The sequence below is a fragment of the Pinus tabuliformis genome, chromosome 3_2 (genome assembly GCF_031772625.1).
Source record: "Pinus tabuliformis cultivar Carrire ecotype Pingquan chromosome 3_2, CPIR1, whole genome shotgun sequence".
Lineage (NCBI taxonomy): Eukaryota > Viridiplantae > Streptophyta > Pinopsida > Pinales > Pinaceae > Pinus > Pinus tabuliformis.
The window spans coordinates 512554209-512566603 of record NC_142302.1 but is presented as its reverse complement, the minus strand read 5'-3'; positions in this window follow the sequence as shown (position 1 = coordinate 512566603).

Genomic DNA, 12395 nt, shown 5'->3' with positions numbered 1-12395 from the left:
GGAGGTGTGTGTGACTATGACCAAAAGTGTTGTTTTACAACCACAAATATTTTATGACCATGAAATGCACTTAAAGGTGTTCTAATAATTGTGATGACACTTGAAAACATTCAAGAACGCTTGAAACACATAAAATATTATGAGAAGACACTTGATGATCAAGGCAAGAATTGATATAATGGTGATAGTAGGCTCCAAAATTCAAATGTAGTGAAATTTTTTGGAGGGTATTGTAGCAGCCACAACATAAAGGAAAAATAATACCAAGGTCATGGGACATGTATTCCAAGCTGGATGTTGGGAAAATCACTATAGTGGGCATCATTTTCAATTTATTTATGGCTAATAAATTGAAAAATTCATTAGCAAAGGAAAAGAAGCATTAATTTGCATTTATTTATGAAAATAAAGGAAAATAGGATAAAAGGGAGATGAAGAGATATATATTTGCATGAGAGGGAAATTACAAGGAAAATTAAGGAAAATGAAGAAAATAGAGGCCTCAATGATGAAAAGGCTTCTGATGATTAGTTCACAACTTTTGTGAATTTAGTTTTTTGTTAGTTTGGATTCAGAATTAGCTTCAAATAAAGAAGAGCAACAAGAGGAGAAAGAAAGCAAGAAAGCAAAGAAAGGAAAAGAACAAGAAAGGAAATTAAGGAGAAGGTTTGATTAACACCTTCAACACGTGGATTTTGCAGGAAACAGGTTTCATGTGTGATTTCCTAGATGAGGTGTGAATACATGGTGCATGAATTTGTTTATTTGGTTCATTTGTTGTCATTGAAATGGGTATTTATTTGTTTTATAGTCGTTTCATCCTTGCATTAACATTTCCTTGATAACCATTGTGCGATGGGATTAATTTGTTATTGAGCTTTGGATTGTTTGAAGGTTTTTGGACCTGGGTGAGGTGGTGTCAGGAAAATTCCCAAGGGTTGGGGGTGGAGATTGTTTTCTCTGAGAAGCCCTCAATAGGTGGGTGGAGTTAGGAAAATTCCTCAAGGGACGGTGAAGGAATTCTGAGGCATCCAAGGTTTTATTTGGTTTTCTAATTTCTTGATTGGTTTTGGCGGTATCACGGTTGTTTGAGGGTGGAGGTGGTTTAACCTCTAGATTCACTTAATTATTTATGTCTTAGTTGATCCCATGAGATCCCACATTCATGCTTGGGATATGACATGGGGGTGATTAGCTGAAAGAAATATTTGGTTAAGCACAATCTAAGGTTTGGGTGGTACATGGAAGTCCTTGACTTGGTTGGATTTTTCATACATTAATAAGAGTTATTTTTCTATTGTACTATATGGAAAATTGTGCTTGCTATTATGTTGATTTGATGGTTGTTGTATCATTGTTAATATTTTGCTTATATGTTGGTTATAAGCATGGTTCTATATCTTGTTCTAGCTATGGTTATTTTTATGCTTTGATTAGTTTATGAGTTGTTGATGAATTCATGGGCTAACAAGTCTAGTTGTAGCTACCTGAGAGGGAACCAAACCTTCTCGATGATTTTCAGCTAAAGTACAAAGGTTTACACTTAGATATCCATTCATGACCTATAGCTTACATGATTTCCACGTGTTTGACGAAATGTTTCTTATGGACTAGGCATGTCCTCAATCAGTTCTTGTTCATGTTTTGTATAAAAATATTTGTAGATATGTCATAATTTTGGGTAGTGGTCTAGAGGTTGGCCTAGAAATGTGGCTCAGATCTTGGGACTATATCCTCTGAATTAGATATTTTGGGTTACAAATGGATGGAGATAGTGTTGTGCATGTGGTTTGAGGCCTATAACCAAACCCAATCATTTTCATGCATGCATTTGGTGGTTAAGAGGCGAGAAAAGTAGCCCTAGCTCAGGTTTTGGTCACTTGGGATGGTCCTTCGACCCCCTGAGTATCTTGTATCCCTCAGGGATGTCAATATGTGTTCAGTTTGTCATCCCTACTTCAATAACTAGAGCTTGGAGGTAACATCATCTCATAGTGTCACTCTAGTTCGCATCTACTTGGAAGGTTTGTAGAAGTGAGTAAATGTTGGGTGGCGTCATTAGAAATGGTCTTGTTGCATTTTACTTATTAGCACAGTGCTGCAAAAGATGAAACCATTAAGAATATAATGTAAATTTTTCTACGTTCAACCAAATTTTTTATTGCATAGAAATATTTACATCTGTAACTTCCCCAATAGAATTTTTGATCAATTTAAACAACAATAAAAAATAAATATTCACATACCTACAACAAAGGGAAAATTTTAGGGTTCTTGCTAATTTTATTTTCTCCCCAAAAAGTGAATTGTAAGTTTTCATTTTTTAGCAAAAATGATTCAGCCATACTTATTAGGATAAATTTCTATTACATAAATAATTGCCAAAAGTTTATAGAAACTCTATATAAAATCCTTAGAAATTTGAATATTTTGGCACAATATTGTGAATATTTTATATTTGGCATTTTAAGAATCAGTAATATTCAGCAAGGTTTTTACACTTCAAGATAAGTATGAATATGTAAAATTTTCACTCGCTGACAATTTCATTCTCCTTTGAATAAATGTTACACATCATTTTGTTACTGTTCCTGTACTCCCCGTTCCTTGATCCTGGAGGACCTGTATAGTGAACCCTGCATGCTTTGCCTTCATTAATAAGCTCCCATTGTGTCCCTATTCATGAGAAGATAAAGACCCTTTTGCACCATTTCCCCTTAAACTTCTATTTTGCCTAGTTTACAAGGCCGATGCTAATGACCTTTGTCTCCCCTGCACAGATGTGTAGAGATTAGCACTATTCCCCGCGCTGATCAATGTAACTAAGCTATGTTCCAGTCACACTAGTCTTGTTATGGAAAGTTTTTTAAATTAGAGCCGAAGCTTCCAGCTCTAGAAGCTCCATAACAAAAGTCTGGTAAATGGTTTGGCCGGATGGGGTCAAGGATGACAGTTTGGGCTCCTTTCCCCTATAATGATGGAACTATCCCGATGGATAAGTGCTTCTCCAATGAGAAGAGGATCCATCTCTCATCCATATTTCATATATAAACCTCCCTTCTTCCCAAGCACAAGCTAGTTAGATTTTTGGCTAAGTGTGAGTATACTATTTTGGTTAGACAAGCAAGTTATTACTAGTTGTAACCATCTAGTTGTGTGAGGGAGAAGTGTGTTTGGTTTGGAGTGAAGTCTAAAGGGAAGAACCTTTAAACTATTATTGTTTGAAGCCATCATGGAATGCTAGTAGAAGTGTGTGGGAACCTGGTCTTGTCAGAGGAAGACTGCGACGTCAAGACAAATGGTTGTAATCTGTCTTTGATATTAATATATGCAATTATCGATTGATTTCCTACATGTTTAGTAATATTACATATCCATGTCTTAATGCTTCTTGACTTGTTAAGTAGGTTGAATTGAAATTTGTCTATTATTATGTTTGTGTGATGTTGTTGTTTATTTGTTTCAGGAGCTTTAAGAAGGAAGCTAGAGATTGCTAGAGTGAGAAAGTGAGGACATCATTAAGTAGGATAAGGAATTAAGAGGTAGGCCTTCTTTATTGATTCTAACCTAAGGAAATCTTCCATAGAATGTATCTATTGTGGCTAGACCCATTACTGGGCTAGATGAATTCGTTCGTGTCTGCACTTATAATTTTACTTCACTAGAAATTGGCAACTCCGCTGGGGACTTCTTATCAACCTCCCATGCCTTTTAACACTCAATTACCTTTCTTGGCTACACTTGATTGGCCAGATGTATCGCGTATTATGAATTATCGAATCCTTCATTCGCCATACTAGCCTCCGATGCCACCCAAGATACCAAGTGATTGCCCAAAGTTCAATGGAAAAGCTAAAGAAGATCCTTAGGCCCATGTGATGACATATCACCTCTAGTGCTCGTTGAGCTTGTACGTGGATAATTCCATTCATCTTCGTCTTTTCCAGCAAAACCTCATAGGTGTCACAACAAAATGGTACATTGAGCTACCTTGAAGTAATTTCCATGACTTCAATTCGTTGGCCATGGCTTTCCTCATGCATTTTCAGCTGTCGGTTCATTATGCAACTAACACCTATTTTCTCACATCACTTAAGCAAGACACTACGACGCACATCTCTAATCATATCCATGAATGGAGACATAGACGTTGTCTAATCAAGTTCAAGATCGTTGATCAGTGGCTCACTGAATGGTTTACCAAATCATTCATAGCCCCAATTTCTCGCAATATAGCTATGGGTGGATGCGTCACTAAAGAGCAAGCCATTGCCCATGCCCAATACTTGGATCTGGTCTACTCTCTGTCTGGCACCTTATACGAGTTGTTACCAAATGCTCCATGGCCATCATCTGATCCCGTACCATCAATGTCACCAGTTGTTACTCCCGTTGATGGAGTTATTGGTTTAGTATCCCAAACCACTGCTAACAATTCTTCCAAATAGAAGTCGATCTCAAATGCTGCTCCTAATACTTCATCTCAAAATCCACCAGGCCCTAGTAAAACCTCAGAGGTCCACACTGTCCAGTCTACCGCAGTAGAAAAATCCTTGAAAGGAAAAAAGAAAGGCAAAGGCAAAGATAAAGTCGATGCCCCGAAATAGGGTCCCCCCAAATTGTTTGCTGGCAAATCTTCGCAATGGAAACCTAAGTATCCTTATCCTTGCCTCATTTTCGAGGAGGATCACTATACTAAGGGTTTTCCACGATGATCTAAAGTTAGTCGCCTACTGATAGGGACCCCTATTGTCCTTAAAGATTCATTTCCATCTTAGTAGACTCAGATGGTAGACCAACCCCAATCTGCTTCCCCTGGATCTCAAGTGTTCATGATGAACATGCCCATTAATGTGGCTACCTGATCGAAAGATTATCAAACTCTAGCTCTAGAAGCTGGGAAAGAAAAAGAAACTGCACCTTCTTCTTCTACCTTGAGTTCTGGCCCTTTGCAAATCGAGCACCTTAACCTTGATTTCGCTATGTGGCCACCCTCTCAAGGTGTGTTGTGGAAATCCTCGCATAATCCCAACGTCTGAGATGCTTAGCACTACAATATTGTTGAAGATTTGGCTCAAGCGTTGTTAGCCATGTCGGCTCTCGAGGTACTCCAAAGCTTCCCATCTTCGCAGAAATTTTTGCTGTCAGCTATCAGGGGCATCGATCCCACTGATTCTAATTTGATATGTTTTGATCTGGAGAACCATGTTCCACAACTCCCTCATTATATTGCCTTCCTTATTCAAGTAATAATTAATGAGAAGACCATCCACCACATTGTCATTGATGAAGGTGCTTCTACCTGCATCATGTCAACTTCATGATGGAAGGCTATTGGTTCCCCTACACTGAACTCGTCTCCGAGCACTTTGGAAGCTTTTGATGGGTGCGATACGTGACCCTTTGGTGTCTTATCTAACCCTGCCATCACCTTGGAAGGCAAGACACTGTAAGTCAAAGTAGAGATTGTTGATGCCAATCTCAATTATAATCTTCTACTTGGTCGAAGTTGGACTCATGCCATGCATGCCATCACCTCCTCTTTGCTTCATGTGACCCATTTTCCCCATCAAGTGAAGATTTTCACCATCTATCAACTAGTCTTATTTTGCCTCTTCTTCCTCGAATGGCAATGTTCCATATGTCAAGCACTCTGGTGCTCCCTATGAGAGTGTGGGGGTAGGTCTCTTCAAAAACTTTACCTTAATGAGAATTTTCCCACTCCCACCTCCTCATGTTGCCTCTGTCAACATGGTCTCAGAAAAATCTAAGAAATCACTTGTTTTTGCTGAATTAATTTGTTCCTTTCCCTCCAAAGCTCTCCTTGCTAGTGTAGATGAACAACTTCTAGATAAGAACCTTTTCCTGATTAGCACCCTTGATCCATGGTATGGTGATATCATTGTGTATCTCTAAACCTCCACATTCTGGTCTGCGTTGACCAAGGATGATCATCGAAGGATTCGGCATCACTCCCAACCCTACCATATTATTGGCAATCTGTTATGTCATGTCAGTGTCGATTATGTTCTTCGCCAATGCCTCATGATCGAGGAAGTTGAAAGAGCTCTTAATGATTGCCTCTTTAGGGCATGTGGTGGTCATATGTCTAGTTATGCTATAGCTCATAAAATCCTTTGCGCTAGTTATTTATGGCCGTCTATCCTCAAAGACTGCATTCTTGCTACTTGCAAGTGTCATGAATGCCAAATTTACCAACACAAGATGCACACCCCACCAACTCACCTACACCCCGTTATTACCGTTGGCCCCTTTGCCAAATGGGGCATCGATTATATGACATGTAACCCTTGTTTGCACAGGGGGCATGGCTATATTCTCGTCGTTGTGGATTATTTTACCAAATGGGCCAAAGTGATGGCTACATATTTTGTAGATGGTAAGATGACGGCTCAATTCCTTTTTAACCATGTTATTTCCAGGTTTGGTGTACCCCAAGCCATTGTCACAGACCATGGCTCCCATTTCAGAGATTACATGATGGCAGAATTGACATCTGCATTGGGCTTGCACCACGACTACTCTACCCCATATTACCCTCAAGCCAACGGCCAAGTTGAAGCTGTGAACAAGGTTTTGGTCACCATGCTTGAGCGTACTATTGGGTTGCACAAGTCAAGTTGGCATCTCATGTTTTTTTTAGCTTTGTGGGCCTATCGAACTTCAACCAAAGACGCAACTGGTTTCACACCATTCTAGCTAGTCTATGGTCTAGAAGCGACATTTCTGATCGAATGTGATATTCCTTCACTCATGTTAGCTATTGAACTCCTCCCCAAACATCACTTCAAGAGGAACACCTATTAAATTTAGAACAATTGGATGAGACTCACCGTCTCACTGCCTTGGTCATCGAAGCACAAAAGAAATGGGTCAAATCCCATTTCGACCAGTCAGTCTCCCCTCACGCTTTCTCTGAGGGTGATTTGGTCATACTATATGACCAATCTAATGATAAGCTGGGGGCAGGCAAGTTCAAACCTATGTGGCATGGGCTCTATATTGTAAACGTGTTTTTCAAAAAGGAGCCTATGAGCTTATTGATTATGAAGGAAATCCTCTCGATAAGCCCCGAAATGGGCTTTACCTCAAAAATTACTATACTTAGGTCATCTTGCATGGTTACTTATGTACATTAGTGTGTGATTCATTTTTGTATAGCATGGTTTTGTGTGATAGTTTTCAAACAACTTTCTTGTTTACTATGCTTTTCTTGCTTTGCAGATGTCCACAACTCCTCGCGTTGGTTTTGTCGATGGTGCTTTCCGAAGTACCAAGAACCTATCATCTGTGGCATGGGCTATCTATAACCCTAATAGTGAGTTGATTTACCTTCAAGGTATCTACATAGGTTGTACAACCAACAACATTTTTGAATATAGTGTGGTTATCGAACTGTTGTCAGAAGCCATCACCCTGGGTATTAGGGAATTGGTCGTCAACCTGGATTCACACCTTGTCGTCCTTCAACTCAATAGCCAATATTCCATCAGGAACCCTCATATATTACAAATCTATCTCCGTATCTGTCTATTGGAAAGACATTTTGATTATATTATATATCATCATATTCCTATACTCATGAACACATTAACAGATGCATTAGCTAATTAAGTGTTCGATAGACATTTACAAAACATGCAAAAGATAAGACAAACCATTTGTACCATAATATACAGGAAAATACAACATTTATATGTGTGTGTGTGTGAGAATTTTTGATACATCAGAACCCAAAAAATAATATGTGTGTCTATAACAACATTAGCGGCTTGTAGGCCTCGTACATCCGTGGCACGTAGGCCTCAAAAAATATGTAAGTGATGGACCTAGGAACTACTCAGCATGGTGCTCATGATAGCACGAGATAGCTCGTGTGACATGACTCAGCATTCGGTGAATCCGATTTGAGACTCCAACTGTGTGCTTGTGGTACCGCCGAGGCATGTCTCCTATCCAAGCATACTCCAGGATACTGATGAGCCCCAAAAATGGATAATTATTTGGGCTCATTCAACCTCCTAATTCGACTTAATCCACCGTTGTCATTAGTTTATTGCATGTTTTTGATTATATTTATGCTAATAGAGTGAATTGGGTTAGTCATTATGCCAACAAGTCTAATGTGTGCTTTGTGCAGCCTTTTTGGTCAATTTGGAGACAAAATCAATGGTTGAAATGAGCACTTGGCAGCCAAATTCGTGGAGAGTATTTTTAAGAAGGTGTTCCCTTCATTTATGGGCCCTTACCTCGAATTCTCCACCATCAGCTCGGAGTTCAAGGGCCACCAAATCAATTAGCACAAGGGCAGCCAAGCAAGTCAAGTAGGACTGCTGTTAACTACAAGTTTTGGGCAGCCGAGTCCCTAAAGTTTAGGAGGACTGTTAAGGTCCTCAATTTGTATAAACAAGAAGGCTTAGGGCCTCATTTGGGTTAGATAGTGGTTAGTCATTTTGTAGCCAACGGTTAGTCATTTTGTAGGCAGAAGTTAGCTAGTTTGTATTTCGATTTTTAGGCAATAGATTAGCTTTGCTTTCAGCTCATTTTCAAGTTCTCCTTGTGGACAGTTTTGATGTAGCTCTTCTTTTCTTGCTCAATAAAGATGAATCCAGCTTTGCACCAACTCTAAATCTCTCTTAGGAGGCTATAGCTCTTGGGGTTGGGCCCATCTCAAGCGCCCAATACCTCCTTTGATTATCTTTATGCGTTTTTGCTGCATTCTTTGAATAAAATCTGCTATTTAGATCTAAATCTTGTTTTGTTATTTAGTTTGTTTTTTTTATGAGTAAAATAGCTTTTCATGCTCATATTTAGTTGATAGGTTCTTAACAGAAAAATCTTCAAGAAAAGGGCCAACAAACATCTGTGGTTTCACCTCTCCCTCAGTGGGATCAGGAGCTGTGACTAGGATGACTTTGCTACCCACAAAAACACTGACTTTGCTTTGCCATGCAATCATTAGTGTTTGGTTTTCATTTGCAGAAGTTGGTTACATGTTCAGATCTTTGAGTGCTTCATTGCATAGTTAATATACATGGTTTCCTTGCAAATAAAGCTGTTGTCCATTCTTGTTACTGTTAGCTAGATCATATTAGGGTAGCATAACTAGATCTTTGTTTTCTTGCATGTCTTTGTTGGTTCAGTTGGAAACACAAATTTCAGAGCTCCTGTACCACTTCCCTGTCTACCCAGAATCCCTCAAACCCATCTTCTCCATCTCCTAACTTGGTTTCTTGCCTCACGTTGCCACACTGCCCTCATAACCCTACATTTTGTGCAGCATTACTTCAGTCTTCTCGGAACAAGTCCAGCCATCTACACCTTCTCCTCAACTCTATCCATCAGTCCTTGGGTCATTTCAGGCCCCTACCTTACCTCCCTATCCATTCATGCACCTTAGCTCACTCACCCATCCTCCAAAATCGAATTTTTAAACATCCTGTAGAAAAATTACAGAACATCCTGTAGAAATCCTAAACATCTTGTAGAACCCCTGCAGACTTCCTGTAGAAGCTCATAAACGCGGTTTCTTGGCAGCCAAACTTTGTGAAACTCTCCGGAAGGGTGTTAGGGACCCCTTAGACCCTCTCTGAACCTTCCCAACCTTTCCCAAGAATTTCTCCCCTTGATATACCCCTGCACAGTAAAGAGCCAGTTAGAAGCACATGCATGATAATTCCAACAACTTGAACAAAGATACAAAAATATGTTTTCTTCAGATAGAGGTAGTCTAGACACATGTATTTTACCTTCATAGAAGTAATGGCATCTCTTTCAGTGGTTTGCATGCTCTCCTTTGTGTCATTAGGACTAGCTGGTAGAATTAGGGTTTGCTAGGGTTTGCGTTTCTTTTTGGCTTTCAGTTTCTTTCCGCAAGTAGATTAGCTTCCTTTGAGTTAGCTTTCATCCATCAGTTAAACAGCTTCTTCTAAGAGCTCATAGAGGTTGGCTTAAGCCCCTAGCGGACTTGTGCCAGCTGACCAAGTGACAACTGTAGCAAGAGCTAGTACTTGTGCATACAGCACCGTCGCTTCCAAGTTTGTTACGAACTACCGGGTTGATAAAATTAAAGAAGGGAGTTCTAGGAGTTGTAGCATTATTGCTACAATACTGGGGCCCACCATCTTTTTGGCGCCGTTGCCGGGGAAGCGTCAGAGTATTGGTGATTGCTGCTTTTCTTCTATTTTCTACTACAACCTTCTGCTAAGTAGTTTATTTCATTTCCATTATGCAATTTCGTTTCTGCAAAAGTAGATTAGTATTTCCCACTTTCATAGATTAGCATTTCCCGCTTTCATAGATTGGCATTTCAATTTCGCAATTTCATTTTTGCAAGCGTAGATTAGCATTTCAATTCCGCAAGCATAGACTAGCATTTCATTCCTGCAATTTCATTTGAGCAAAATAGATTAGTCCTTTCCTGCTTTCATTTCAATTCCACATTTTCATTTTAGCAAGATAGTTAGTGGCAGTTCAATCTATTTCAATTTTGCAGGGAGAAGTAGAAAAAAGAAAAATCAACCAAAAAGATTTCATTTCATGCCTTGTAGGAGTAGAGATAAGTTAGAAAAATGATTGCACAACACCCCCACTGCTTCACACAGCCAACATTCTCTCTTCTTCGATGGCTGTGATTAAAGAACCCTTAGGTGGACAACAAGACATATTTGAAGAACCTCAAGGGAAGAAGAAGAAGAAACCATTCCTCTGGAGCAAATGGCTACAAGCAGATATGTTGGAAGCAGCACCTTGTCCAAAGACGAATTTGAAAATCAGATCGAAGATTTCAAGAGTGATATGAGGCAGTTTCTTGCCATGCAACTAGATACCTTGTGGATCCAAAAGAAGCAAGAAGAAGCCAAGAGGGCTTTGGCCATTTTTTGTCCTAGGTGCACCAGAAAGCATCCTAGGAACGAATGTCCATTGTACTCCATAGAAGTGTGTTTTGTATGTGAAGAATACCATCCTATAGATTAGTGCCCTTCCTTACCCAGAATCAAAGCTACATATCAGAGAGCCAAAGGATCCATTGAATCACTCTATTATATGAACCAAAGGAGGCCACATGAACCTAGATCTTATCAGCAGGAACTGCAAGGGACATCCGAGACCTATTATGACCCCTATCAAGCCACTTTCATGCCTTCTTGGGGTCCCCCTGCTCATTCTTCCTGGTTCACACCTCCTCCTTGTTCCTTCATAGATCCATATTATGCCCAACCAGCTGCTTATTCGTTTCGCTCTTTTGCTCAGCCACAGCCTCAGTGGAATGCACCTCATCAGGGGTGGAGGCCCCATTACAACACTCCTCCCACTTCTTTTCCTCCACCACCTGCTCAACCGCAACCATCACCTCCTCCTCTATCAAGGCAACCCCAAATGCCTACCCAACCACAACCCCATCCGCATCTATCTCAAATACACACCTCCACTCAACTACCGTACCACCATTTCCAAAACCATACCATGGAGCAGCTCAACCCAATTGCAAAGCTGAGGCACAACATGTCCAAACAACTGCTCTTGAGATCAATGATCTTCACCATAGCTCAAGAAGAGTATTGCAAAAAAGAGACTATATTGAAAGCATTGAAGGACCACATCAGGCAAACGAAGATTCAGAAGAGGAAATCAAAGAAACATGGGCTTTACTTGATGAAGAGAAGACATCAGAAGCAGAGATAAAGAAAGATCCTTCATGGTTACGATCAAATTTTCCATGTATTCAAGAGAAAGATCAGCAAAAAGAGGAAGATGAGGAAGTCATGTTAGAAGGTGACATGAAACATGATCCAGATCGGCAAAAGAACCAAGGATATCAGAGCTATATTGAGATATGGTTTCAGACGGTCACTAAGTTGCAGCGGTACTCTCTTCCTCAGCTATGTTTGATCCCTTCAAAGTCAGATCATTTGGTCTCTGAAATCTGGATAGCTGTCCAAGCATGCATTTCAAGCCTCCACATCATCTTGTCTCTCATCTCGATGTGCACATGGCTCCATTGGAAGTATTCTTACACTTGAAAATGATTTTGTTTTTCAAGTAGGGTAGGGTAGAGAAAAAAAAAAAGAAAAAAAAAGAAAAAAAAAGAAAAAAGAGAAAAAACGAAAATAAGAAGAGAATAAAAATCTAAGGTGAAAACCTCCTTGGAGGCACCTTAGATTGGCTCATTGATTGAAAAACTTCATGAGGCGGTCAATGGGTTGGGAAAAAAGAGAAAAGAGAATAAGATCTCTGGGTGAAAACCTCCCTTGGAGGCGCCCAGGGCAGGCAATTAGGGTGAAAACCTCCATGAGGCGCCCTAGTTGTTTTTCAAAAAAGGGAGAAAAAGAAAAGAAAAATAAAGCTAATTTGCATTGAGTAATTGCAGGTTG